This window comes from Hemiscyllium ocellatum, chromosome 21 (assembly GCF_020745735.1).
Source record: "Hemiscyllium ocellatum isolate sHemOce1 chromosome 21, sHemOce1.pat.X.cur, whole genome shotgun sequence".
In the NCBI taxonomy this organism is placed as follows: domain Eukaryota; kingdom Metazoa; phylum Chordata; class Chondrichthyes; order Orectolobiformes; family Hemiscylliidae; genus Hemiscyllium; species Hemiscyllium ocellatum.
In genome coordinates this window covers 60,055,222-60,082,894 of record NC_083421.1, presented here as the reverse complement: position 1 = coordinate 60,082,894, position 27,673 = coordinate 60,055,222, and positions in this window count along the sequence as shown.

Sequence of the window (27,673 nt, the reverse complement as noted above, 5' to 3'; positions counted from 1 at the left end):
AGAACAAATTCCCAAAAGTCATTTCTTCAAGTACAAAAAAATTTAACAACTTTATTCTTTCAGTCTAACATAAAATATTAACTTACAGCTACTTACAATTCCTTTCTCTAACCTAACTTCTACTCTCCCTTCTACAATACTAGTCTGATAAAACTCCCGATTAAGATTTACCAAAAACTTCAAATTTCAAAACCAGCCAGCTATTGAATCTTCTCTCTGTCTTCTTTTCTTCTTCTTAGGGATTTCTGTTCCACAGGTCATTGATAGATAAAGAACTGAAAATGTGTTGCTGGAAAGGCGCAGCAGGTCAGGCAGCATCCAAGGAGCAGGAAGATAAAGGTACTTTTAAGAGAGCTATTCTCTGGACAGTCTGCAAATGCTGGAGGCCTCGCAGTTCTCCTCCAACTGTTCAATTTTTCCTGGTCTTATACCCCAAAGCATTGGTTTTAATATTGTCAAAATACTAAATTCAAACTTGATTGGAGGTTAGTATCTTGGGGCATAACTTAAATTGACTGGCCAAATTGAAACTTGTTTTTTGTCTCAAGCAACCCAGATATTGCTAGTTGCTAGACCAAATGTTACATTGTAAAGTCTCCAGTACTCTGAGTGCTTGTTGAGTCCTTCAACTCTCTTCAAGGTACAGTACCCCTTATACCTTCAAAACACAGTACCTTTGGTGTTCCTCAACAAAATGTATCTGATATCGGTCTACAGAACACCAGTGCAACTTTCCAAGACATGTTCAGGAAGTGAGGGACTCAACACATTACTTCCTCATCCCTCTAATCTCAATCTAATGCCTTGTGTGATACACTGTTCATCCAGTGAAGTCCATGATCGTTAAATCCAAAGCTACTTCCCAATATTTTGAGATAGCCACATTAAACCTACATGCGACTCCTCAAAGTAGTCACTCCCCCTTATTGGCTATTCTCATGTTTAGAAGTCAGATCCAGTTAGTTCTTCCATCTCACACTCTAACCACCCAACCTCACATGCAAGACATTGTTGGAAACAAGGGAGAAAATGGTATCAGAGCATGATGAATGAATGTGCAGACTTGAAACAGGACAAAGCCTAAGAGTTTGAGATCTTTATTCAAAAACACAGGTTCATGGAAGGGATACTCAACCTTGTGTCCAGGCAGGGTTGTACACCATTGACAAATCCTACAATGAAACAGACAACACATTGATATAAGGTGATGATTCTAATTCTCAACATGTCATACCATCAGCAACTAAACATCCATAAAGCCTGATATCTATCTAACCACAATAGCAGATAGCATACTAGAGAGTGAAATTACACAGTCAAGTCATGATAATTGTGTAAGGAGTAGATTTGGTTGTGCTGTTTGCTCATCAAAGTATTATCCGAGCTGTTAGATAGCTGGCAGCTGGTTTAGCTCAGTTGGCTGGACAGTTGGTTTACAATGCAAAGTAATGTCAACAATGAAGAGTTCAATTCCTGCACTAGCTGAAGGTAGCACAGTGCCTCATTGGTAGGTATTGCTGCCTCACTGCACCAGGGACCCAGGTTTGATTGCTGCCTGTGTGGAGTTTGTGTATTCTCCTCATGTCTGTGTGGGTTTCCTACTGCGGTCCAAAGATGTATAGGTTAAGTGGATTAGCTGTGGGGATGGGTCTGGGTGGGGTGCTCTTCAGTGGGTTGGTGTGGACCTGATGGGCCAAATGGCCTGCTTCCATACTGTAGGGATTCTATGACCCTTTCTCAACCTCCCTCCAGTCTCACATGAGGTGTGCTGACTTGCAGAATAAACCACCACCAGTTACCGTTTTCTTGTGAGAGAGCAGTCCCGTGATCTGGTAATATCATAGTGACATTATCCAAACAGCATAAACATAACGTATTGATATACATTCTAGTACATAGTTATGAGAGTAGGTTTCCTATTCTTTAAAGGGAAAAAGGGGAATGTTGTATTTTTACATCAATCTCGGAAAGACAATAAATCTTTAAACCAGTTTAATTACACCATAAGAGACTTCCATTTTACTCTCTGTATATTTAGTCAGCAGTTAAGCAAGGGGTCATCAGTCTGCCAGTCAGTCAACCAGTTAGTCAAGTTTACATTAAATAATCTAAGTCAGCCTATAATCTAAACGGTATTTGTAAGATGTAGGATCTGAGATGTTAGAACAGTCATATCAGTTGCTAATAAAATTCCAGATATCTGACTCACTACAAACCTGACTCTGTGGTGCCTTTTACGTTGGCTAACATATAGAAAAGCACAAACAAGCTTCTGTGTGGATTTGCTGTACCTCAATAGATTTGGGTTTTCATATTTGAAAGAATTTAGAGGCACAAACGTCTTTTGTCTTAACAATAAGTTCACATTGTGCTCCAGACAGTAGCACACAGCAGCTATTTTTCCCAAGGCCATATTCATCACTAATTCTTTCCATTTGTGCTGCCCTTCAAGTATTCAAATTCCACCTCAACCTGCCTGCAGTTCCAATGCAAACTCACGTGCCAGAAACCTCGTAGCATCATTCTCTTGTTAGCAGGTGGTATCTGATCATCCAGTTCCAGGTCATGACTGGTAGCGAATCAGTCGGTGTGACTCACCTGGACTGGGACACTCCACCTCACCTCATTAACAAATATTTGTCTGTTTTGCTTTTCTTACTGTCAATCTATTCACTTTGGCTCAAGAAATGCAAAGGGATTTTACACAGTGAAATATGAAATGTTATTGCACACAAAAAAATTTTCAACAATAGTAAGAGTTTTGGATGACAAAGACCTCAAACCTGGCACCAAGCTCAAAGTGTCCAGAACAAGAGTATTATCCATCCTTCTCTAACCAACGGAAATATAGATAATGTATAGCAGACGTCTCAAATCCCTTGAAAACCATCACCAGTGTCACCTTCACAAAATCTGCTTAATCCACTTGCACCATAGGTGTTCCATTGTCAGCGTCCTATCTCAGGCCAACATCTGCAGTATTGATTCATTAGTTATATTGACCAGCTGTTTATGGCAAATCAGATCATCCCCACATGCACTACAAGAATTCCAACTCGAGCTCTCAGCTCCTAGCTTCAAGAGGATGAGCAGTAACAGAAGGACAGACAGAATGCTTCAACGGTGTCCTCAAAACCTCCCGAGAAAAGTGAAACATTCCTACTGTCTCATGGGAATTCCTCACCCAGGGCAGGCCAACCTGGAGGAGCCACATCGTCAAAAGTGACAGCTGTTTTTGACCGGCCTGGGTGGAAGAAATGCGTGACACGCCAAGGCCTCCCACTTACCCACCTCTTCAAACACCACACCCCTCTCCCCACCCAACCTCCCATCTGTGGCAGGGTGTCCGGATCGAAAACCAGATTGGTTAGTTATCTCTGGACCCACAACTCCAGAGTGGAAGAAAATCATCCTCATTATCGAGGGATTGCCCAAGATAAAGATAAACTAGGTGTGTCACTTTGTGTGATTTTCCATCCGTTGATCCGGTCTGTACTTCCCACTGCCTTGGGAAAGCAGCTAACATGGTCAAAGAGCCCTCTCATCCTGGTTACACACTCTTCCAACCTTTTCCATTGGACAGAAAATACAAAACACATACCAACAGATACAAGAACAGTTTCTTCCCCAGTGTTACCAGACGTTTGAACAGACCTCTTGTATATTAGAGTTGATCTTTCTCTCCAACCTCCAACACTTTATTCCGCATTCTGCTCTATTATCCTGATGTACTTACATAAGATACCGTTTGTCTGGTTAGCACGCAAAAAAATACTTTTCATTGTATCTCGATACATGGTACAATAATCAAATCAAATCAAATGTTATTCACTTTCACTCACACTGAGTTACGTCGCTATGAGAAACATTCTCTCAATCAGAAACAGTTCCAGAAGAATTTTTATTTTTGTGCAGTACAATTAACCAAAATGTTAGATTTTTTTTTCATTCACAGGATGACAACATCGTTGGCTAGACACACCCCTAATTGCCCAGGGGATAGTTAAGAGTCAACCACATTGCTGTGGAGCTAGAGTCACATGTAGGCCAGACCAGGTATGGATGGAAGAGTACTTTCCATAAGGACATTAGTGACCCAGATGGATTCTTCTGACAATTCATGGTCACCATTTGACTTTTAATTCCAGATTTTTGTTGCATTCACATTCCACCATCAACCATGGTAGGATTTAAACCCAGTGCCCTGATCGTTACTTGGGTCTCTGGACTAACAGTCCTTTAATAATGCCATTACCTCCCCTTGATGTTTCCATTGCTACTGCAGGGCTAGTAATCCATTGTCTGGTTACCGTTTGGATTGAAGAAATAACGATCATTGAAAGACCTATTCCAAATATACCCCAAGATTGGCTCTTGACCAGATTTGCCTTGATGATAAAAATCATACACAAACAGTATTGCCTCCAGGTTTTCTGTTGAACCACTTCAGGGAAGATTTTATTTTGATTGATAAGATGGTCAAACTTGGGTAACACAACTTTAAGTTCGTGCCCCAATGCAATTTCCAAACCCAGGAACAAGCAATCAAGGTGGCAATTGACCTTTGTTACAGAATCAAAGGATTGCTATGGAGCAGAAGGATGCAAAGGAAGATATCAGTGACATTTCAATCTCCCTGGGCTCTGGGAATGGCAAGACTGGTAGAAAAGTAAATGGTTGCAATTACCTTTCAGACCCTCACCAGGCCCCATGAGCGAGAGCAACTGACTGCTGTGAAAGTCAATCACCAAATCTCATCCTTCTCTTTCGTCCCCCAGGACAATGTCCACACGAAGACCACAAGTTTTAGAATTGAGGATGAAGATGCCTTAGATGACGTCCTATCTGCTGAGTGGGCATTGTAACAGGAAGCATACATTGCAGGCATAGGAACGGATGCCAACTGGGGCTGGTTAATCAGTTACTCATGTTGTGTGGCCGTGCTGCCTCCCGACACTGTATGAGCAACTACCCATGATGACTGCTGTTGGTTGCCAGCATCATCTTCCAGTATAGGAGACTAGGCCTGCTTGGTTTGGTGTGCTAGTGGGAAACCACTTCCTGGATTAACTAAATGAGCTCTAGCTAGCCTTTACGCTTAATTCCATGTTAGCAACTAGCTATAGGTTACAATGATCTTTTGGACATTGAAAGAGGACCAAGTATTGGGTCTCACTCTATGGAGGTCCTCAGCTATTCTGCCCACAAATCCATACGATATTGGAATGTGGTGTGCTCCTTATTTGGTATCGATTCTTTCACATCCATATACAATAAACCAGGAAAGTCTCCGTGAATCTCATTGGTGGAATTCCCTCCGTAAGGGCATTATAGATCCACCTACAGCACATGGATTGCAGTGGTTCAAGAGAGCAGCTCTAGGAGTAATTAGGGATAGGAAAGAAATTCTGGCCCAGTCAGCAACACCCATATCCCACAAGTGAATATGAAACAACAGAAACCGAGTGTAAGGAGGGGGACAGCTGAGTCTGAGACTGGGGGGTAGTGGAACTTCACTTTGTAAAAGGGGTTGGTGTGATGATACGGTGGCCTTAAGAGTTTATTTTGTCCTTTTTTTTGAAGAGAGGTTTTAAGACAGAGGTGGCAAGCTGTCCGGTTAGAAAGCCAGTAAACAGCTAGTGAGGCCTTTGGGATCCTTTTAAAGTTGGAACAGGAGAAGCAGCCTGACTGGGTGTAGTCAAGCTCCCACAATACCAGGCATTTTAGATTTAGCTTTCAGCAGTTGCTGTTGGGTTCTTGAAGAAGTGAAAGCTGCTTTTTCCCTCTCTCGGTTACTGCTGAAAACTGGAGTTCTCTCTCTCTCTCTCTCCCTCCCCCTCGCTCTCTCTCAGAATTTCTGAGGTCAGTTCTGTACAGGTGAGTTATGTAAGTGCAATCCAACCCTCATCGATCAAGCTGAGTCCTTTTCTGCCTGGTTCTGCTTATGGATCTTCATCATTTCAGGACCTCCACAGACGTCCCATTCATGGTGACCCCTTTCAAAGGATTCTCTCTTTTCACCTGACTGGCTGTTTTTGAACAGCTCCAATTTCCTCACAAAAACACTGAGCTGTTGCACCAAATATAACATCAAAATGATATCAATTCACTTCTTGTTTTAAAGTGTCTTAAACACCAGCAGCTGTCTTCAATTTAAATTCCTTTAGAAAGTGTGTAAGAATGGGCCTGTTTATAGCTGAGAGAAACTGGGCCTTTATTTCAATGTACCAACCTGGAACTGAATTCAGCTGCTTCATTTACTGATTAAGTTACAGTTTCATTCCTCAGGATACAGGGCCAGGAAATTTGATTAGATTCCGCACACTGTGACTGAAGTGAGATCCTAATAAACAGAATTAGGCAGTACAGCCCTGTAATGCGCTTGTTTCTTAACACCTCAGCAGGCTAATTCCTGTGAGCAAACTCTCCCGCAGTGTTCGAAATGCTAAGGCCGTCTCCTGTCCCTGGTGCTTTCTGAGTAGATCCGCAGCATCACAAACTTAATTTGACTTCCGTTTGGGTCCCCTCCTGGGATTAGTCAGCACGCTGACCTCCCACCCAAAATTAGGCCTGACAATGAGATCACATTAAAATTGAGGCAAGCTTGATTAAATGCTGATTGAAGTGGATTGGGTAGCATTCATACAATTTACCTGCACCAACCTGACCTCAGAAAACACGTGACGCTGAACAGATTTGGGGAAACCAGGGGGTTAAAGAGTGACGATAACTGAGTGACAATGAGCTGGAATATAAAGAGGTGGACAGCTGAAGAGAAATCACTGAACTATGGTTCAAGGATCATCAAGTCATAGAATTGTACAGACCCTTTGGTCCAACTCGTCCATGCTGACCAGACATCCTAAATTAATCTAGTCCCATTTGTCAGCACTAGGTCCACATCCCTCTAAACAGTCCCTATTTATATACCAATCCAATGCTGTAATTATACCAGCCTCCACCACTTCCCCTGGCAGGTCATTCCATACATGCACCACCCTCTGTGTGAAAAGCTTACCCCTCTGGTCCCTTTTTAAAACATTCCCCTCTCACCTTAAACCTACACCCTCTAATTCTGGACTCCCCCACTCCAGGGAAAAGACCTCATCTATTTACCCTACCCATGCCCCTCATGATTTTATAAACCTCTATAAGGTCACCCTTCAGCCTCCGACACTTTAGGGAAAACAGCTCCAGCCTATTGAGTTTGAATAGGTTCAGTGTTTGAAGGTTATGAGTGAAGTGGTATTCTAGCTCTTAAATTAATAAGAGATCGTTCAGCTGCCAAAGGTGCAACTCTCTGAGTTTTGTTATCCTCTCTCGGGATCTGAGTATCGCTGTCAAGCCCAATTAATTGGAGACACTGTCCCTCTTCTGTATCCTTTGATAGGATGAGGGTGTCACTGGCATTTATTGCCCATCTTTAATCGTCCAAAGGCCAGTTAAGAATCAACCACATTGCTGTGGGTCTGGAGTCACATGGAGGCCAGACCAGGGTAAGGACAGCAGTTTCCTTCCCTGAAGAGAATTCGTGAACCAGATGGGTTTCTCTCAGTTCATGCACCGTGCAGGTTTTAGGACAGCAATGATGAGGCGCTGCTCGCTCAATACCTAATCTGTCCTACTTAGTTCCATTTATTAGGATCTCACTTCAGCCACGGCGTGCAGAATTGAATCAAACTTCCCACCCCTGTGTCCTGAGGGATGAAACTGTAACATCACCAGGTAGTGAAGCAGCTGAATTCAGTTCCAGTTTGGTACATTGAAATAAAGTCCCAGTTTTTCTCAGCAACAAGAGTGACATAGTAGCTCAGTGGTTAGCACTGCTGCCTCACAGCATCGGGGCCCTGTGTTTGATTCTACCCACGGGAGACTGTCTGTGTGGAGTTTGTACATCATCCCCGTGTCTGCGTGGGTTTCCTCTGGGTGCTCCAATTTCCTCCCACAGTCCAAAAGATGTGTAGTTCAGAATGGATTTGCTGTGCTAAATTGCCCGTGGGGTCCAGGGTTGTGCAGGCTGGGCTGGGAAGCGTGGGCTGGGTCCAAATGGGATGCCCTTCAGAGAGTCAGGACTGATTCAATGGCTCTTTCTGTAGTATAGAGAGTCTTTGAAACAGGTGTTTTCCATGCTGTTAGTGCCCTGCCTGCTACCACTCAGTCAGGCCCACCATGATGCTTTTCACAGGCTGAAGTCTAAAGTCAGACACTGCTGAAGGAAGTATAGCTCAGCCATCTGCAGTCTCCTTGAGTGGAAACCCACAGCCTTCCACCAGCCACTGGTTTAATCCATTCACAGGTGTCAATGGTTAGGTTAGCCTTTGTTACTCATTCCCAGCCTTTGAACTGATGTATTTCAGTTCATCTATTTCAGAGTTAAGAGTCAACTGTATTGAGTCACATGTAGACCAGACCTGGCAAGAACAGCAGCTCCCTTCCCTCGATGACATTAGTAAACCAGATGGGATTTTTTTTCCAACTGCAGCCAGATGAGCGTCAGTAGACACTTAATTTTGAATTTTTGTTGAATTCAAATTCAAATTCTGCCACAGCTTGATTTGAACCCATGTTCCCAGAGCATTTAGCTGGGTTTCTGGATTAATAGTTTAGCAATAATACCACTGGGTTATTGCCTTGCCTCTAGCTCAGTCACTGAGATGGTGTTGGGAGTTAACGTGCGATGAGCGGCTGAGGATCCTGGGATTGTACTCATTAGAGTTTAGAAGGTTGAGGGGAGATCTAATGGAAACTTACAAGATAATGCATGGCTTAGAAAGGGTGTGGACGCTGGGAATTTGTTTCCATTAGGTGGGGAGACTAAGACCCATGGGCACAGCCTGAGAATTGGAGGGGGTCAATTTAGAATGGAAATGAGGAGACATTTCTTCAGCCAGAGAGCAGTGGGCCTGTGGAATACATTGCCACGGAGCGCAGTGGAGGCCGGGACGTTGAATGTCTTCAAGACAGAGATTGATAAATTCTTGATCTTGCAAGGAATTAAGAGCTAAAGGGAGAGTGCAGGTAAATGCAATTGAAATGCCCATCAGCCATGATTGAATGGCGGAGTGGACTCGATGGGCTGAATGGCCTTACTTCCACTCTTATATCTTATGGTCTTATGGAGCAAACACGAGGACTGACTGTTTCTCTCTCCACAAGGAGATCGTGAGGAGAGAATGAGGACTGCAGATCTGGAGATCAGAGTCTAAAAGTGTGGTGCTGGAAAAGCACAGTCAGTCAGACAGCACCCAAGGAGCAGGAGAGTCAACGTTTCGAGCATAAGTTCTTCATCAGGAAGAGCTTATGCTCAAAACGTCGACTCTCCTGCACCACACTCTTAGGAGGAGATAGTGAGGAGTGCAGATGCTGGAGAAGTCAGACCCGTTACAGTGTGGCGGAAAAAGCACAGCAGGTCAGGCAGTATCTGAGGAGCAAGAGAGTCGACATTCATCAGTTCTGATGAAGGGTAATGCCCGAAATGTTGATTCTTTTCTCTCCACAGACCTGGCAAGTTTCTCCAGCATTTCCTGCTTTTATTTCGGATCACTAGCATCCTTAGAACTTTCTTGCTGTATTGGTTGTCAACTGACTCAATATAAAAAGCTGGTTAAACCAATCTCATGCAGCAATAAGAACATCGAGTATAGGAGTTGGGATGTTATGTTGCGGCTGTACAGGAAAGTGGTGAGGCCATTCTTAGAATACTGCTAACAGTTCTGGTCTCCTTGCTATAGGAAGATTGTTGTTAAACTTGAGCGGGTGTGGAAAAGATTTACAAGGATGCTACTGGGACTGGAGTGTTTGAGCTATCGGGAGAGGCTGAATAGGCTGGGGCTTTTTACCCAGCATTGGAGGCTGAGCAGTGACCTTGCAGAGGTTTATAAAATCATAAGCAGCATGTACAGGGTGAATTGCCAAGGTGTTTTTCCCCGGGGTAGGGGAGGCCAAAACTAGAGGTTTTAGGTGAGAGGGGCAAGATTTAAAAAGGACCTGAGGGGTAACGTTTTCACAAAGAGGGGTGGTACATATGTAGAATGAACTGCCAGAGGAAGTGGTGGAGGTTGGTACTTGAATTTTTATCATGCAGAGAAGCTGTTCAGAACAGCAAAGCGAGGTTGCAGTGGATTTTATATTAGTACCTGGCAGCTGTTCAGTCTCCATAGGTGGAAAATGGTTGATATTGAGTGTTTTCACTCAGAAATACCTGAACAAAGGGCTTCAGCAGTTCCACTTATTTGTGCTGTCAGTTCATCCACTCTGTTAATTCAGTTTTTGACTGGCTGAACAGAGAATCATGGATTGTTTATGCCACAGAGGAGACCCATCGGCCTATCAAGCTAGAGTCAGCTCTCTGCAAGAGCAACTCAGTTAGTCTCTCTTCCCCACCCATTTCCTGTGTCTTTCCCTCTGAGCGCCTGTCCAATTCACTTAAAAGCCATGACTGAATGTGCCTCCAACACCCTTCCAGTCACTGCATTCCAGATCTAATATTTGTACAACAACGCAAAGCTAAATACATCACGTTCAATCAAAATTTGAACAGTTTTGGATAGAATTACCTTCCAGCTGCAGAATCACTTTATCAGAATGTAATTTTCTGACTCACAGTCGGTGTGGAACATGCAGCTCTCCTTATCTTCTTTCTCATTGAATCTACAGAACTTCCATGAATCAGGTGACGGGGCATTGAGAGAAATTCTCAAAAATCACAACCACTAAAGTTTTCAGGGCATCCCCATTGAAGGTCCAATGTTAAAAAGAACCATATTCACAATTTTTCTCTTTCCATGCCTTCTGTCTAAACTAAGATTCACCCCCCAGGTTATAACGCAGAAACAATAAGAGAACAATTTGCATTCACATAACATTTTTCACACCTACTGGATTTCTCAGAGCACTTCCCAGCCAAAGAAGTACTTGTGAAGTGCAGACACTGTTGTAATTAGCAGCAATTATTTTATATACAGCAAGAGGAGCAATGGTCCAGTGGGGTGGCAAGGTGGCTCAGTGGTTAGGACTGCTGCCTCACAGGACCAGGGACCTGGGTTTGATTCTATCCTCGGATGATTGTCTGTGTCGAGTTTGCACACTCTCCCTGTGTCTGCATGGGTTTCCTTCCACAGACCAAAGATTATTTGGAGGTGCTGTTATTGGACTGGGGTGTACATAGTTAAAAATCACACAAAACCAGGTTGTAGCTTATTTGGAAGCACTAGCTTTCGGAGCGCTGCATCTTCATCCAAAGCTGCGCAGGTTAAGTGGATTGGCTATAGTGGCCAGGAATGTGTAGGCTCGGTGGGTTAGTCATGGGGAATTGCTGGAATAGGCTAGGTTGGGGTCGATGATCTTTGGAAGGTGGGTGTGGAATCAATGGGCTGAGTGGCCTGCTTCCTTACTGTAGGGATTCCATGGTATTATCACTGGACTGTTAATCCAGGGACCTGAGTTTGAATACAGCCACAGCAGACGGTGGAATTTGGATAAATAGCTGGAATTTAAGAGTCTGATGACGACCATGAAAGCATTGTTGATTGTAGGAAAAATTTAGCCGGTTCACTCATGTCATTTAGGGAAGGAAACTGCCATCCTTACCTACTCTGGACTACATGTGACTCCAGATACAGAGCAATGTGATTGACTCTTAGCTGCTCCCTGGAAAATTAGGGATGAGCAACAAATGCTAGCCAATGAGATCCTCATCCCATGAATGAATACAAGAAGTTCCCACAGACAGCAATCTGATAATGACCAATTGAGTGATAAATATTGACGCTTGAGAGATCTCCCCCCCAATTTTCTTCAAAATGCCATGAGGGGATCTTTTACATCCAATCAAGAAAGTCCCCACTTTTAGTGTCTCACATGAAAGGCAGCGTCTCTGACCCTGAAGCACTCCTTGTGTATTGATTGGTTGACTGATTTATTGCCACTTGTACTGAAGTACACTGAAAAGCTTTGTTTACGAGCAGTATAAGTAGATAATAGTAAGCAAGGATGTGCAGGTAAATGATTTAGACAGAGGCATACAGGTAACATTGCTCAGGGCATACAAAAGAGATCAATGTTAGCAAGACCAAAGTTATTTGAGGCTCGAGAGTCTCTTCAGTCTAGTAACAGCTAGGAAGAAGCTGTCCCTGAACTTGCTGATGCGTGTTCAGGTTTCTGTATGTTGTGGTTCTGTTCGCCGAGCTGGAAGTTTTTGCTGCAAACGTTTCGTTCCCTGGCTAGGGAACATCATCAGTGCTATTGGAGCCTCCTGTGAAGCGCTGCTTTGATGTTTCTTCCGGTATTTATAGTGGTTTGTTCTTGCCGCTTCCGGGTGTCAGTTTCAGCTGTAGTGGTTTGTATATGGGGTCCAGGTCGATGTGTCTGTTAATGGAGTTTGTGGATGAATGCCATGCCTCTAGAAATTCCCTGGCTGTTCTCTGTCTGGCTTGTCCTATGATGGTAGTGTTTTCCCAGTCAAATTCATGTTCCTGGTTGTCTGAGTGTATGGCTACTAGGGATAGCTGGTCGTGTCGTTTTGTGGCTAGCTGATGTTCATGGATGCGGATTGTTAGCTGTCTTCCTGTTTGTCCTATATAGTGTTTTGTGCAGTCCTTGCATGGTATTTTGTAAACTACGTTAGTTTGGCTCGTGCTGGCTATTGGGTCCTTTGTTCTAGTGAGTTGTTGTCTGAGTGTGGAAGTTGGCTTGTGTGCTGTTATGAGTCCTAAGGGTCGCAGTAGTCTGGCTGTCAGTTCTGAGATGCTCCTGACGTATGGTAGTTTGGCTAGTCCTTTTGGTTGTGGCATGTCCTCGTTCTGTGGTCTATCTCTTAGGCATCTGGTGATAAAGTTGCGTGGGTATCTGTTTTTGGCGAATACCTTGTATAGGTGTTCCTCTTCCTCTTTTCGCAGTTCTGGTGTACTGCAGTGTGTTGTGGCTCTTTTGAATAGTGTCCTGATGCAGCTTCGTTTGTGTGTGTTGGGGTGGTTACTTTCATAGTTTAGGACTTGGTCTGTGTGTGTTGGTTTCCTGTGTACCCTTGTGGTGAATTCTCCGTTGGGTGTTCTCTCTACTAACATGTCTAGGAATGGGAGTTGGCTATCCTTTTCCTCTTCTCTCGTGAATCGTATTCCTGTGAGTGTGGCGTTGATGTCCTGTTTGTCCTAGCCAGGGAACGAAACGTTTGCAGCAAAAACTTCCAGCTCGGCGAACAGAACCACAACAACGGACACCCGAGCTACAAATCTTCAACCAGGTTTCTGTATATTCTGCCTGATAGAAGAGGTTGTAGGAGATCGTTATGTACATTGGAGTATTGGAGGGTCAAAGCAGGTTCTTGAGATGCACTTCCACTACATGGCTTGAACCTAGAATGTTACGATTCAGAGACAAGAGTGTTATCCACTTGTCCACATAATAAACAGTATCAGTGTTTCTACATAAGGATCGGATTATGAATGGCATTGAAATACTTTAAAGGCAGAGGCAGATGGATTCTTGACTAACAAGGGAGTCAAAGGTTGTTGATGATATGTGGGAATATGGATGTGAGTGCACAATCAGTTTAGTCTTGATTTTACTGAATGATGGATGTGCTGAATGGCCTCATGCTACTCCTAGTTCATTGGCTTGTTTGAGTTACGTGGTTATGATTTCTAGAGTCATTTTTTATCAATCTTCTCCAAATCCTTTGCAAAACATCAGCATTATTTTGAATGGCCAATTTCCAAATGACACTGAAGATTCCAAATCATCATTGTTAATAAACCAAAGTCAAATTAACCTTTTATGTCTTACAATCAATCTCCTGATTGGTATTAGTTTCGACTTGACTGAATCTTTCCAGAGAGTCAGCTGGCTGAATCTTTTCCTTTTGCTTGTGGTTTTTCTCGTTCGATTCTGTTTTTTTCCAGTATTTTTCAGCCTCTCTCTATTTGCACTCTGGCCTGTTTGCTGTGTTTGAGTTTAGATATATCCTGATTAACCTGGGACTCACTGGAAACACGCTCTAATTAAATAAAATAAGCAAACTGCTTCAACACTGCATCACATTGTTCCTGACCCTCCTTCCTCAGCAGCAGGATATTAACAAGTCCACCTTTTAGGATGGCTGTGAACTAAACACACATTCAGGAGTGTTCCCAGGTCCCTGACTATTCTAATAATTGCAATTAAAGGTGAAATAAGATATAAAAGATTTACATGCAAAATAAGCCAGTGCATTAGGTTTAATGAGAAAAAAAGAGGTTGAACAAGTTTTGAGACTTAACTTGAGACTCTGTTTTCATCATGAACTCGAAAAGATTTTTTAAAAGAAAATCACTCTTTTTTTAACATAGTGTTTGATTTGGGGTCATGACCCCAACGATGGGATCCAACCTGAGACCTGAAAAAGCACAATGTGTTGGCATGATGAAGGACTTATGCCCGAAACGTCGAATTTCCTATTCCTTGGATGCTGCCTAACCTGCTGTGCTTTAACCAGCAACACATTTTCAGCATTAGTCAACCGATCCAACTTTCAAAGGATTGGCCAATTACTGGCCAGAGGGTGCAGTGGTAATCAATAATGGAAACTCTGGAGATCAATATAGGTTCTTGAACATTGAATTTCTTTTTTTAAAGTTCATTCATGGGATGAGAGGTCCCTGGTTAAGGCAGCATTTATTGCCCATCCCTAACTGCACAGAGGGTAGTTAAGTATTAACCACATTGCCATAGGTCTGGAGTTACATATAATCCAGAGCAGGTAAGGACATTAGTGACCCAAATGGATTTTTCCAACAACAGATTCATGACCATCATTCAATTCTTAATTCCACCATCTGCTGTGGCTGGATTTGAACCTGGATCCCTGTAACACTACCTAGATCTCTGGATTAACAGTCCAGCAACAATACCACTATTCCATCACCATACCAATTGAAGAGGATGTACCCTAGTGATGCAGGTAAGAGAGAGAGAGAGAGAGAGAGACAGTCTAGGTACAGCACTTTCTAAAATTATTTGTTGATGCGATGTGGGCATTGGTTGGGCCAACATTTATCTTTAATCCCTAATTGCCTCTGATTCTGAATGATTTGCCAGGACCTTTTAAGAGGGCTGCTAAGAGTCAATCACATTGTGGTGAGTCTGGAGTGACCACACCACATTAGGATAACAGATTCCCTTCCCTAAAGGCCATTCGTGAATCAAACAGTTTTTTATTGAATTAAAATTTCACCATCCCTCATGATGGGACTTGAACCCACGCCCCCAGAGCATCAGTCCGGGTCTCTGGAAGACCAGTCCAGAGACATCATAACTACACTGCAGCCTTGTGCTGATGAACTTCCAATGGCTGCATTCTGACTCTGGAACCTTCGCAATTGTGGGCGGCACGGTGGCACAGTGGTTAGCACTGCTGCCTCACAGCGCCTGTAGACCCGGGTTCAATTCCCGACTCAGGCGACTGACTGTGTGGAGTTTGCACGTTCTCCCCGTGTCTGCGTGGGTTTCCTCCGGGTGCTCCGGTTTCCTCCCACAGTCACAAAGATGTGCGGGTCAGGTGAATTGGCCATGCTAAATTGCCCGTAGTGTTAGGTAAGGGGTAATTGTAGGGGTATGGGTGGGTTGCGCTTCGGCGGGTCGGTGTGGGCTTGTTGGGCCGAAGGGCCTGTTTCCACACTGTAAGTCTAATCTAATCTAATTGCAGGGTTGAGATGTAGTGGGGCAGGGGCAGAGAGGGAGTGGAGAAAAGAGGTTTATTGGAAGTGAAGGAATTTGATTGATGGAAACTGAGTCTGGAGTGCTGGTCCCCGGTCTGTCACTGAGAAATGGCATATTGAAAACACATGAAAAGTCAATTCCAATTACTGCAGATTTTGTTTCATTTAATCACACTTTTAATTTGCTCCTATATATAGGGATTTCCTGATATATGAATGCCTGACTTACAAATGCTTGCACTAATGAATGCGATCTCATACAGCACATCATTCCTTAGATACAGGGCTTAGAACTGCTCACAATGTTCCACACGTGGTCTTACCAGAGCCGTATACAGCCTCGGCAGTGCATATCTGCTGTTGTATTCAAGCCCTCTTGAAATGTATTAACTTTGAATGTGCCTTCCTAACTGCAAACTGAACCTGCGTGTTAATCTTCAGAAAATTCTGAATTAGGACTCCCAAATCCCTTTGTGCTTCAGATTTCCAAAGCCTTTCCCCACTTAGGAAATCATCTATGCCTCTGTTCTTCTGACCAAAGTGAGCACAGAATGGAGACATGCAGAGAGAGCAGATGTAAGGACATCCTTCAGGGTCTAATGGTTGCTCCCATTAGTGGCCATATGAAGCCATTTCTATACATTCTCGAATGAGCTTGTTCAGAGTTATCATGACACACCTCTGGAGTACATTGAACTTGATCCCTGGTCCAGAGGTGGGGACACTACCACTGCACTAAAAGTGCCCTCTCACTACTAATTGCATATTTATTGTTTTAATTTTTGAAAAAGAAATCCTTTTTGTTTCATTGTACACAGAGATGCTTTTACACACCACTGCATGTCCTTTTCTTTTCCAGCACCAAATCACCTGTTTTTTTTTCCCTCATCCTCCTCTGCTGAATCAGCCAGGTTTCTGAATCAATTATCAATTTACCTGCAAAACCTGTTCATGGGGCATGCAATTTATTGGAAGGAGGGAAGGACCTTGCTTCTAATTTTATTTAAAATACACTTTTTAATCAACTTGTTCAGGGATGTTATTACATACCTCGGAGGGCAGGTGGAACTTGAACCCAGACCACCTGGCTTCGAGGCAGGGACACTACTATTGACCACAATAGCTACTTACTGTTATTTAGAGAATCTCCAATGAATGGTTAAAAATAAAAATACTCTATTACTATAATAGTACAGGCATGTTTGGCATTCTGTGCAGAAGCAAGCCATTTGCCCCATCAAGTACACACTGATCCTCCAAAGAGCTCCAACACTATCCCTATAACCCTGCATTTCCCGTGGTGAATATCTAACCTACACATCTTTGAACTGTGGGAGGAAACCAGAGCACCTGGAGGGAAGCTCATGCAGAGAAAATACATTCACACTCCACACAGACAGTCGCCCAAGGGGGGGAATCGAGCCCGGGTCCATGGTGCTGTGTGGCAGCAATGCCACAAGCAACGCAGCAAGTGTGTGAAATGTGATAACAGGAGAAGAGAATTGCTTCTGGCTCTCAGCTGGGCACTTCTCTATTTGTGTCAGTAAGAATTAAGGAACTATTTTTTAAAAATCTAGTAACCAATCTCAAATACAATGAACAGCTCTCTTGTGAATGCTGTTAGAGATATTAGTATGTGATTTCACACTGGCGTTGTTCTCTCATGAAAACTGAACCTGCTGGTAATGAATCTCTCCTGAACTAATTAATTCCTGCGTTACAATAATAGAAAGATATGTAGTGTGATTTAGAGAGGTATTCATACAGGAACAGCACCACATGGAAAATACATGTTTTGTCATAAAAATAACAAATTCTTAAAGGTAGCTTTAACAAATTGAAAGAAGGCATTAGCTGTGCATTCTTGTGGCTCCATTGGTTTCACATTTGCTTCTGATAACCAGCTTTCTGAGTTCAATCCCAACCCAGAACTTAAGCACCAAAATAAGATTGACACTCCAGTGTAGTATTGGAGTGGGGTGCTGTGTTTCAAATGCTATGTTAAAGCAAGGTCCTACATCCATGCTTTTGTCAATGTGAAGACCAAATGGTATAAAAGCAAAGGAAGAAGCATGGGTCTGCCAAAAAACTATCCTTCAACTAACATCACTAAACCAGATTGTAAGTCTTATTGCTTTTTGTGGGAATTGCTGCATGCAAATTGACTGTTGTGCTTCCTACACTCCAAAAGGACTTGAATATCACCGACACCTTTTCAAAGCTTTTCATCCTGTGTTTATCAGGACATTTTCAAGATTGAGAATATAAAGTGGAACAACATTTTATGGTGAATGTGAAGAGAGGATTGATCATTTGGCAAGACAACTTTGATTGATTTGAGGAACTGCCATGGGGAACGCACCTGTTCAATGATGAATGACAGTTAACTGCCAATGTTTGTTTAAATTTAAAACTAGGTTGAATCTGATTTGTCAAGGCCTTATCAGGAGGAATGAACTGGAGAATGGCTTCTACCTATTTTTGCAACAGATATAAAGTCAATCTGCAAAGAGAGAGACTCTGTGTACATAATACATGTCGCTATTTTGGCTAGGCAGAGTCCAGGCATATACCTTTCTAGTCAGATATTGTTCCAACCCACACATCACAAGACTCCAATAACACTGATAATTGTCCCCTAATTGACATACAGGTATAACCATACTTGCTCCATACTTTCATTTTGATTCAGACAATACCTTACTAGTTCAGAACATCTTCAAGGACATACAAATACACCACAATCTGAACCTCACTGACATTCAGATAATGGTTGCCAGCACGTTTAGGATTATTTTGCAACCGTTGTCCAAATGTGGAATCAGAGCTCATGTTGAAAATTGTACTTTGAGTTTTGGAAGCAAAGTTGAATTGGGCATAGTTAGTATCTTGCCTGTTGTGAAAGGCCACAGGAAAGGATATGATGCATTTGTCTTTCAGATGCATGACCTATGTACCTAGCACCATGCTGCCATTTTCTTTCATTCATTCATTTATGGGATGTAGGTGTCACTGGCTGGGCCCAGCATTTATTGCCTGTACCTAGCTGCCCCTTGAGAAGGTGGAGGTGAGCTGCCTTCATGAACTGCTGCAGTCCACCTGCTATGGGTTGACCCGCAATGCCATTAGGGAGGGAATTCCAGGATTTTGATCCAGTGACATGGAACAGCGATATATTTCCTAGTCAGGATGGTGAGTGGCTTGGAGAGGAACTTGAAGATGATGACAATTCCATATGTATCTGCAGCCCTTGCCCTTCCAGATGGAAATGGTCATGGACTTGGAAGGGGCTGTCTGAGGATCTTTGGTGAATTTCTGCAGTACATCTTGTGGTTGGTACATACTGCTGCTCCTGAGTGTCAGTGGTGGAGGGAGTGAATGATTGTGGATATGGTGCCAATCAAGATGGCTGCTTTGTCCTGGATGGTGTCAAGCTTCTAGAGTGTTGTTGGAGCTGCACCCATCCAGGCAAGTAGAGAGAAGATTTTTATTCATTTGCTATAAAGTCCTTTGTTGCACCCAATGGTCATAAACAACGCTATATAAATGCAATTCTAAAAAATATTTTCATGTGCCAGTTTATTGTATCCACTCCCTTGCTGGCTTTGAGTTTCCAAATCTGTATCCACCTTAGTGCTTTTATTGATGATGGATAAATCTCATGCATAAACGTGTTCCCAAAATTAGATTTTCCATGCATCTCACAGCAAGAAAAAACAGTGCTGCTGATAGGGAAATAAAGTACAACAAATGAACACCAATTGCAGCTCGTGCTGGAACTTTGGGCAGCACGGTGGCTCAGTGGTTAGTGCTGCTGCCTCACAGTGCCAGGGACCCTGGTTCAATTCCAGCTTCTGGCGACCGTCTGTGTGGAGTTTGCACATTCTCCCTGTGTCTGTGTGGGTTTCCGCCCACAGTCACAAAGATGTACAGGTCAGGTGAACATAGCCATGCTAAATTGCCCATATTGTTAGGTGCATTAGTCAGGGGGAAATGGGGCTGGGTGGGTTACTCTTCGAAGGGTCGGTGTGGACTTGCTGGGCTAAGGGCCTGTTTCCACACTGTAGGGAATCTAATCTAATAATAGTTTCTGTACATTTCATCACTGCCATACTGCTACATAGCGACGAGTACTCCCTGCAGAAAATCCAAGAAATCTTTGCATAATATCATTCTGGCTAAGGATAATTTGTTACTAACTTTATTGTAATTATGTGTACTTACTGCTTAACTGTTCAAATACTTTTTCAGCTTTTTAATGCGCTCATTTACTGTTGACAGCCCATCACGTGAAGGTACAGTTTTAAGGGTTATGTGCTTTTCTCAGCCAATCTTTCCTGTGTTACATGTTGAAGGAGCTGGGAGAGAGTTAATGAAGCAGCAAGTTAACTCATTACTGAGGAGGTGGGCCATTACTGAGTGCAGTGTTGAGAGTGTGTTGCTGGAAAAGCACAGTAGGTCAGGCAGCATCCGAGGAGCAAGAAAATCGATGTTTCAGGCCAGAGACCTTCATCAGGAATCTCAACTCACACTCTCAACTCTGATCTCCAGCATTTGCAGACCTCACTGTCTGCATTACTGAGCGCACTTATGGAAGGGCAGTGTTAGTGTTAGTGTCAACTAAGGGCAAAGAAATGCAATCTCACACAACGAGTCTTAGGCAGTACATTGGAGAGAATGACAATTTGGGTGCAACTACACTACGGCCAAGAAAGCACACCAACACCCATACTTCCTCAGGTGCCTAAGGAAATTCAGTGTGTTCATGATGACCCTTACCAAATTTTATAGATACACCATTGAAAGATTCCTATCCAGATGCAGGTCAGTGCGGAAACTGCTCTGCCCATGACCGCAAGAAATTACAGTGACTTGTGAATGGAGACCAGTCCATCACGCAAATCCAGCTTTCCTTCCATTGACTCCGTCTACACTTCCCGCTGACTTGGGGAATCATCAAAGAGCCCTCCCATTCCGGTTACACTCTCTTACACCCTCTTCCATTGGGCAGAAGTTACAAAAGTTTGAAAACACGTACTAACAGATTCAAGAACAGCTTTTTCCCTGCTGTTATCAGACTTATGAATGGGCCTCTCATATATTAGATCAGAAATCACACACAACACCAGGTTATAGTCCAATGTAATGAAGGAGGAGAAAGTGACGACTGCAGATGCTGGAGATCAGCGTCAAAAAGTGTGGGGCTGGAAAAGCACAGCAGTCAGGCAGCATCTGAGGAGCAGGAATTTCTGATGAAGAGCTTGTGCTCAAAAAAATCATCAACTCTCCTGCTCCTCGGATGCTGCCTGACTGGCTGTGCATTTCCAGCGCCACGCTTTTTGACTATAGTCCAATTAAGTCACCTGATGAAAGCGCAGCACTCCGAAAGCTTGTGATTTCAAATAAACCTGTTGGACTATAACCTGGTGTTGTGTGACTTCCGACCTTGTTCACTCAGGTCCAACTCTCCACACTATGGCTACCATATATTAGAGTTAATCTTTCTCTCCACTTGCTCTGTAACAGTAGCTGTAGCTATATCACTATATTCCTCATTCTGTTCTATTACCACGATGTACCTGTGTAAGGTATGACTTATCTGGTTAGCACTCAAAACAATACTTCTCACTGTATCTCAGTCCATGTGACAATTACAAATCAAATCAAATTAAATCACTACACAGGCTGTAGTGATTCAAGAAGGCAGCTCACCACCAACATTTAAGGATGATTGGAGATGGACAATAATACTAGCCCCCCAGTCAGCAGCGTAAACAATCCTTGAAATAATGAACATTGAGCTTGACCCAACTCCTTCATTGTAAATGCAGTCTTTCTCCTAGAAATATGAATCTGAAGGTGTGTGCTAGTTCAGTTCAATCCTGGAAATCTACTAGTCTGAGGCATTTCAGACAGGGTTATTTCGGACATCAATACGAAAGTAAAGTGCTACCAATGCTGGAAATCTGCATTAAAGACAGAAAATGCTGGAAATGCTCAGCAGGTCCGGCAGCATCTGTGGAAAGAGGAACTAAAGGCCTTCTTTGAACTCCAAGGGGTTTTGGGAAAATTGAAATCCGGCTCAGGTTTAATGTGCCAGCAAGACGTCCTTGCATGAATCTTGATATTGACCCAACTCCTCCATTGTAAATATATTCTTTCTTGTTTTTTTGTTTTCATGTTTCCACTTCTGAAGGAAGATCATTGACCTGAAACTTCAGGGTGGGTTTTCCAAAAGGGGCAAAATGCCGATGTGAGCTTCAATTCTACATTGGGAACACGGGGCTGGCTGTGCTGGGACGTCACGCAGTATCTTCCCTTCACTGGCCAATTACAGAGCTACCGCTGGGAGCTTTGTCCAATCACGCATGGTGGACAGACCAAGGAAGCAAAGGGCCCAAGCAGAGGGCCTGCAGAAAGGTCAGGCAGACAGGCATACTGAGGGAGGATTATTTAGCCATCACAGTGTAGTTACATGTGGGCCAGACTGAGTAAGGATGGCAGATTCACTTCCCTTGAAAACTTCAATGAACAGGATGAACATTTAAACTTTTATAACAATCTACTAGAAGCAGGGTCACCATTGTTAATTTCAGATTTATTGAATGAGCTAGAGTTAAATTCTCATCGCTGTGCCTGTCTCTTTCAGGGATCTCGTTTACTGGCCCAATAATATAACCATTATACTGCCATACCCAGTATTGGGTGAGGTCTTCAGGAACCTGGAGCAGCCTTGTGATGATGTCACAGAGCTGCACACCTTTGAGTCTAAATAGAAGAGTGTGGGTGGAGCTAAAACACTGCAGAAGCATTCTTTCCAACTGTAGAAAATCTTTAAAGCACTTAGTCCTGAACACATAGAGACACATTAGTACTTGCATGATTTAAAGATAAAATCATTACAGCAATGATTGTTATGTACAGCACCAATTAGAATGAATGTATAATAACTAGTGTTAGTTTAAAGTCTAAACCAGGAAAGAGCTCTTAAATTTGCCTCCTCCTTGACAGTCTGCCTTGATCCCAAATTGATAGTGTGGCATCAAACCACCCGATGAGGAGGTCCACTTCAGCCATCTAATCTGGGACAGGCAAAAGGAGCCAAGCATGAAGTCCATATAGCCTGTAGATTTGTCAGGCAGAGAGAGCCTTTGCATTTCTCTGTTAGGTGTTGTGGAGATTGTTGGAGTCAAGGTAAGTTTTGGAAACATATATCTTTGGAATTTCACCAACAAGGATGAAGAGAGCTTGTCAAATGGAACGCGGTGTCAAACTTCTTATCGAAGACCCAGCTGAAAATGTTTGCACAAGCATTCTGCCCCCCCCCCCACCTTGTTGATTTCACAGTATCTGCAGCATTTGTTATTCCTATCAGCCCAACACTGGTAACTGTGCTGTTAATTCTCTATGTAGTGCATTAGTGTAGAGAGGAAGATTGGAAATAGCTCTGGCAAGAACCTGAAGCTTAACTACTGTCCCTAGAGGAGTTGGTATTTTCATCTGCCCATCCTGAATGGACCCATTATGGAGCCTTCATTAATATTTCTGCAGTTCTACTGATATACCTGCTCTGTGTTTCCTGTTGAAATCCAAATACTGAAAGACTTTTTAAACATTGCATATTTACTTCCCAATAAACAGTTCAAGATTAGTGGGGTGTTTGCACACTGGCCAGAACAGCTATCACAACCTTCATATATACAATTTGCTCCTTGAAAGAAGGTCACCTCATCCTCCCTCACTGCCACTTGAAGCAAAGTTTCAAATAAAGGACGCTTTATGGCCAAGGGAAGGAAACAAAATAAAATTATAGGGAATGGTTTTATGCTTATTTGGGCTTGTAAAACTAAGTGGGTGGGCAGTTAGGGTCATCCAGGTTCGTTCCCAAAACTGGTGATGCCAGGAACTGGATGTTTTCAATTTTACCTTTTTTTTCGTTCATTTATAGAACGAGGACGTGGCTGGCTGGACCAACGTTTTCTTGCCCATCTCCAGTCACCCATAGAGAAGGTGATGGTGAGCTGCCTTCTCGAGTTGCTGCAGTCCGTTTAGTGCAGGGTCACTCACGTTGCCCTTAGGGAGGGTAGTTCCTCACTGATCAAATCCCAAAGGCACAAGACTGTGGGACAGCCAATGAGTAACTGAACCTGGAACTCTGTACAAATGAGAGAAATATTATCACATTCGAGCATGAAAGGCAGGAACAGGTTTACTAAGTTGGGTGGTCAGCCGTGATCATAACAAATGGCAGAACAGGCTCGAGGGGCCAAATGTTTCATCGTTTCAATGTTATCAGCGAGGGACCCCTTCCATTCCAATCAGGAGGCAAGAGGGCCAGAGGACTACCACAGCCTAAGTAGGCCATTCAGCCCATCATGCCTACTCTGCCATTCAGTATGATCGTGGTTACGCTGATAATCCTCAACTCCACTTTCCTACCTTTTCCCTGCAACCCTCAATTGCCTTACTGATTAAAGATCTCTCTCTCTCTCTCTCTCTCTCTCAGCCTTGAATACTCTTAACGACCCAGCCCCAGCAGCCCTCTATGGGAATGAATTCCACAGATTCAAGTTCATTAGCTGCTGTTTTAGTGTGTTGGTGGGTTTGTGGCCTACTGCAATGCCAAGAGGTTGGAGTGGCCTGGCAGTCACTTCCGAGATGTCTTTAATGTAGGGGAGATTGGTTAGTGTGCACTAGTATCCTTACGTACGGGTGAGGAAGGACACCACTTTGACTGGGACAACACACCCATCCAAGGACAAGCCAAACAGAGACAGGCACAAGAATTCCTAGAAGCATGGCATTCCAACCAGAACTCTATCAACAAACACATTGACTTGGATCCCATTTACCACCCCCTGAGAAAATGAACGGGAAATTACATCACCATAGGAAATGATGTCACCACAGGAAATGACGTCACCAACTCTAGGAAACTTAGACATATAAATAGAAAGTGGACTACACCACCAATGCATCATTCGGAGGCTCACTGAAGATATTACCTAGTATGGTGATGAAATGTCTGAAAATGAAGCTTCCAGCTCAGCGAGCAAACCTACATCCAGAACCTCAACCTGAGCTACAAATCTTCTGAAAACTTTATAAACCTCTTAAGGTCATCCCTCCAACACTCAAGGGAACTCCTCGGCGTGGAACCCATCCACAGTCAGGAAGATCTCAGTTGGCATCCCCAGTTTGCTTTAAGCGGGCACTTAGCTGCTCCTCAGGTGCACCATGGCAGCAAGGCTCCTTCACCAGCATCTTTCAGGCCCAACAACCCTATCACCTGGAAGCATAAGGGCAGCAGATACTTGGATCACCATCACCACCTGCAAGTTTCCCCACCAAACCACTCACTGTCCTGACTTGGCACTCTACTACCGTTCCTTCACTGTCACGGTCAAAATCATGGAACGTCCTTCCCAACAGCACTGCTGCTGTCCTCACACCAAATACATAGCAGCAATTCAGGGAGGCAATACTCCAACATCTTCTTCAGAGCAACCAGAGATGGATCATAAATGTTGGTGCAGTCAGGAACTCCTTTTGTATCATGTATACTATACATCTGGATTCACAGCAGAGTTGTCGGAGAAGAGGCAAAGTCAGGAACTGTCTTCAGGCTTAGACTTCAAAGTAATCGCTATTTCATATACATTAATGTGAAATGCTGCTGTATGCATCAGTGGTAGATATCCTGAGGTCTATCAGGATTCATGGTCACATTGGGTAAGGGCTAATCTAAATTATTTTGTCTGTTTGTGTCCAATTGCTCACAGGAATCTTCCAGAGTATAGAGTAGTGCACTGTATTCTAACTCCACCCACATTGCTATTTAGGCTCAGATATGCAGCGATATGATATCATCGCAAGGTTATTCCAACACAACAATACAGGCCGTGAGTGAATTTTGCCATTGTCTGCTCATCCTACCTCAGGTCACTTGGAGCCTGAAAGGCATCAGGGAGCTGTCAACAGACCAAGTTTATGAGAAATATTCCTCCACCATCCTTTTGCCAAAGACTTGGTTGAGAAGATTCCAGAGTTGAAAAATGTGGTGCTGGAAAAACACAGCAGGATAGGCAGCATCCGAGGAGCAGGAAAATCGACATTTCGGGCATAAACCCTTCTTCAGGCCTGAAACATCGATTGCCCTGCTCCTCGGATGCTGCCTGTCCTGCTGTGTTTTTCCAGCACCACACTTTTCAACTCTGGTCTCCAGCATCTGCAGTCCTCACTTTCTCCTGAGAAGAATCCATCCAAATATGGTAAAAAGCAGCATGCTGTTGAGCAGCTATATATCTCAGTGGAGAGACAATGTCCATGTCAGAGTAACACCACTTAAAACCAGCTTGCACCTCTTAAAGGGAAGCAGTATTCAGCAGCAGCAGAAGTAGGTGGTTACGGAAGATCTCTCGAACAGGAAGGCAGTGCGAAACGTTTATGCAATAGGTGAAGAGATAAATCATTGACCCATAAGGAAGCAGGAGACCCATACCAGAGAGACACCAAGGACGGAGTGGGAGCAGGTAAACGTTGTTGTCAATGCCAGGATATTATGGGCCTGACGACCTGACATCATGTAGGAAGACATTTAATGATCTTACAGGAGTAGTCAAGGAGAGTAAGTGCATCTTCATAACCCAAATCCTCATAGGCTGACCACTGTCCTCACATACTGCTCCAAGCTTCACATCCACATTTCACAGCTTGTACACACACCACCAATCTCCAGTTAAGACAGGAGTGTCATCCAAACACATTGCGCCACACTTATTGACTCACATCTTGCCCTCTTGCAGAACAAGGTGACACCTAACCGGGGCACTGACATCTCGCTGCTGATGGGGGTGGTGGAGGGGGGTGGGCGGTGGAATCGGTGTTGGTGGAGCACAGAGACATGTTCTCATCGCCAGGGAGGAGCTAGTAGTGGCCACCCCTGCAGGGACTGACAACAGGGCTAAGGGGAACAAGATTCTATGGAATGAGTTCACTTTGAGCCCAAGTAGAATAAAACAGGTTTGGGACAACACTGTTGCCATGCCAATAAGGTTAAAAAGGGTAAGGGTGTGGATTGTAATGGCAGGGTTTGAGTCTGAAGGCAAATAGATTGGCCATCAGACAGCAGGTCTGCGTCACATCCAAGAACATGAGGCAATCATGCTTTAAGTACTAGTTAGGTCTTGGAAGAATTTTGGTTTTATAAATATTTAAATGCCATGATGAAGAAAAGTTTGAATATATTCTTTCAAGAGATACAGGTATCTCTGACAGAGCCAACATTTGTTGCTCATCTCTAGTTATTAATGAACTGAGTGGCTGGCTTGGCCATTTCATAGAATCCCCACAGTGTGGAAGCAGGCTATTCAGCCCACTGAGTCCGCACCAACCCTCCAAAGAACATCTCACCACCCAATCTCTGTAACCCCGCATTTCCCAAGGCTAATCCAGCTAGCCTACACATCTTTGGACTGTGCAAGAAAACCAGAGGAAACCCACACAGACACGGGAAGAAGGTGCAAACTCCAACACAATCACCTGAGGTGGACTCAAACCCAGGCTCCTAGTGCTGTGAGGCAGCAGTGCTAACCACTCAGCCATCATGCCAGAGGAGAAGCTGCAAGTCACCCACATTGGCTTTGAATCTGGAGTCACATGTAGGCCAGACCAGGTAAGGATAGCAGATTTCCTTCACTGAAAGACATTAATTGGGTTTTTTATGACAATTGACAATAGCTATTATGGTCACCATGACTAACTTATAATTCCAGATTTAGTAACTGATTGGATTTCAATGGCAATAGGTGCTATAGTGGGATTTGAACACAGAGCCTGGTTCCTCCATTACTATCTCAGTGGCATGACCACCACACCTTCATTACCAGCAGCCCCCGCCCCCCCCCCCCCCCCCATACACACACACACACACACACACAATAGGTGATTGCCATAGAAGAGGACTCCTGGGTCTCAAATGA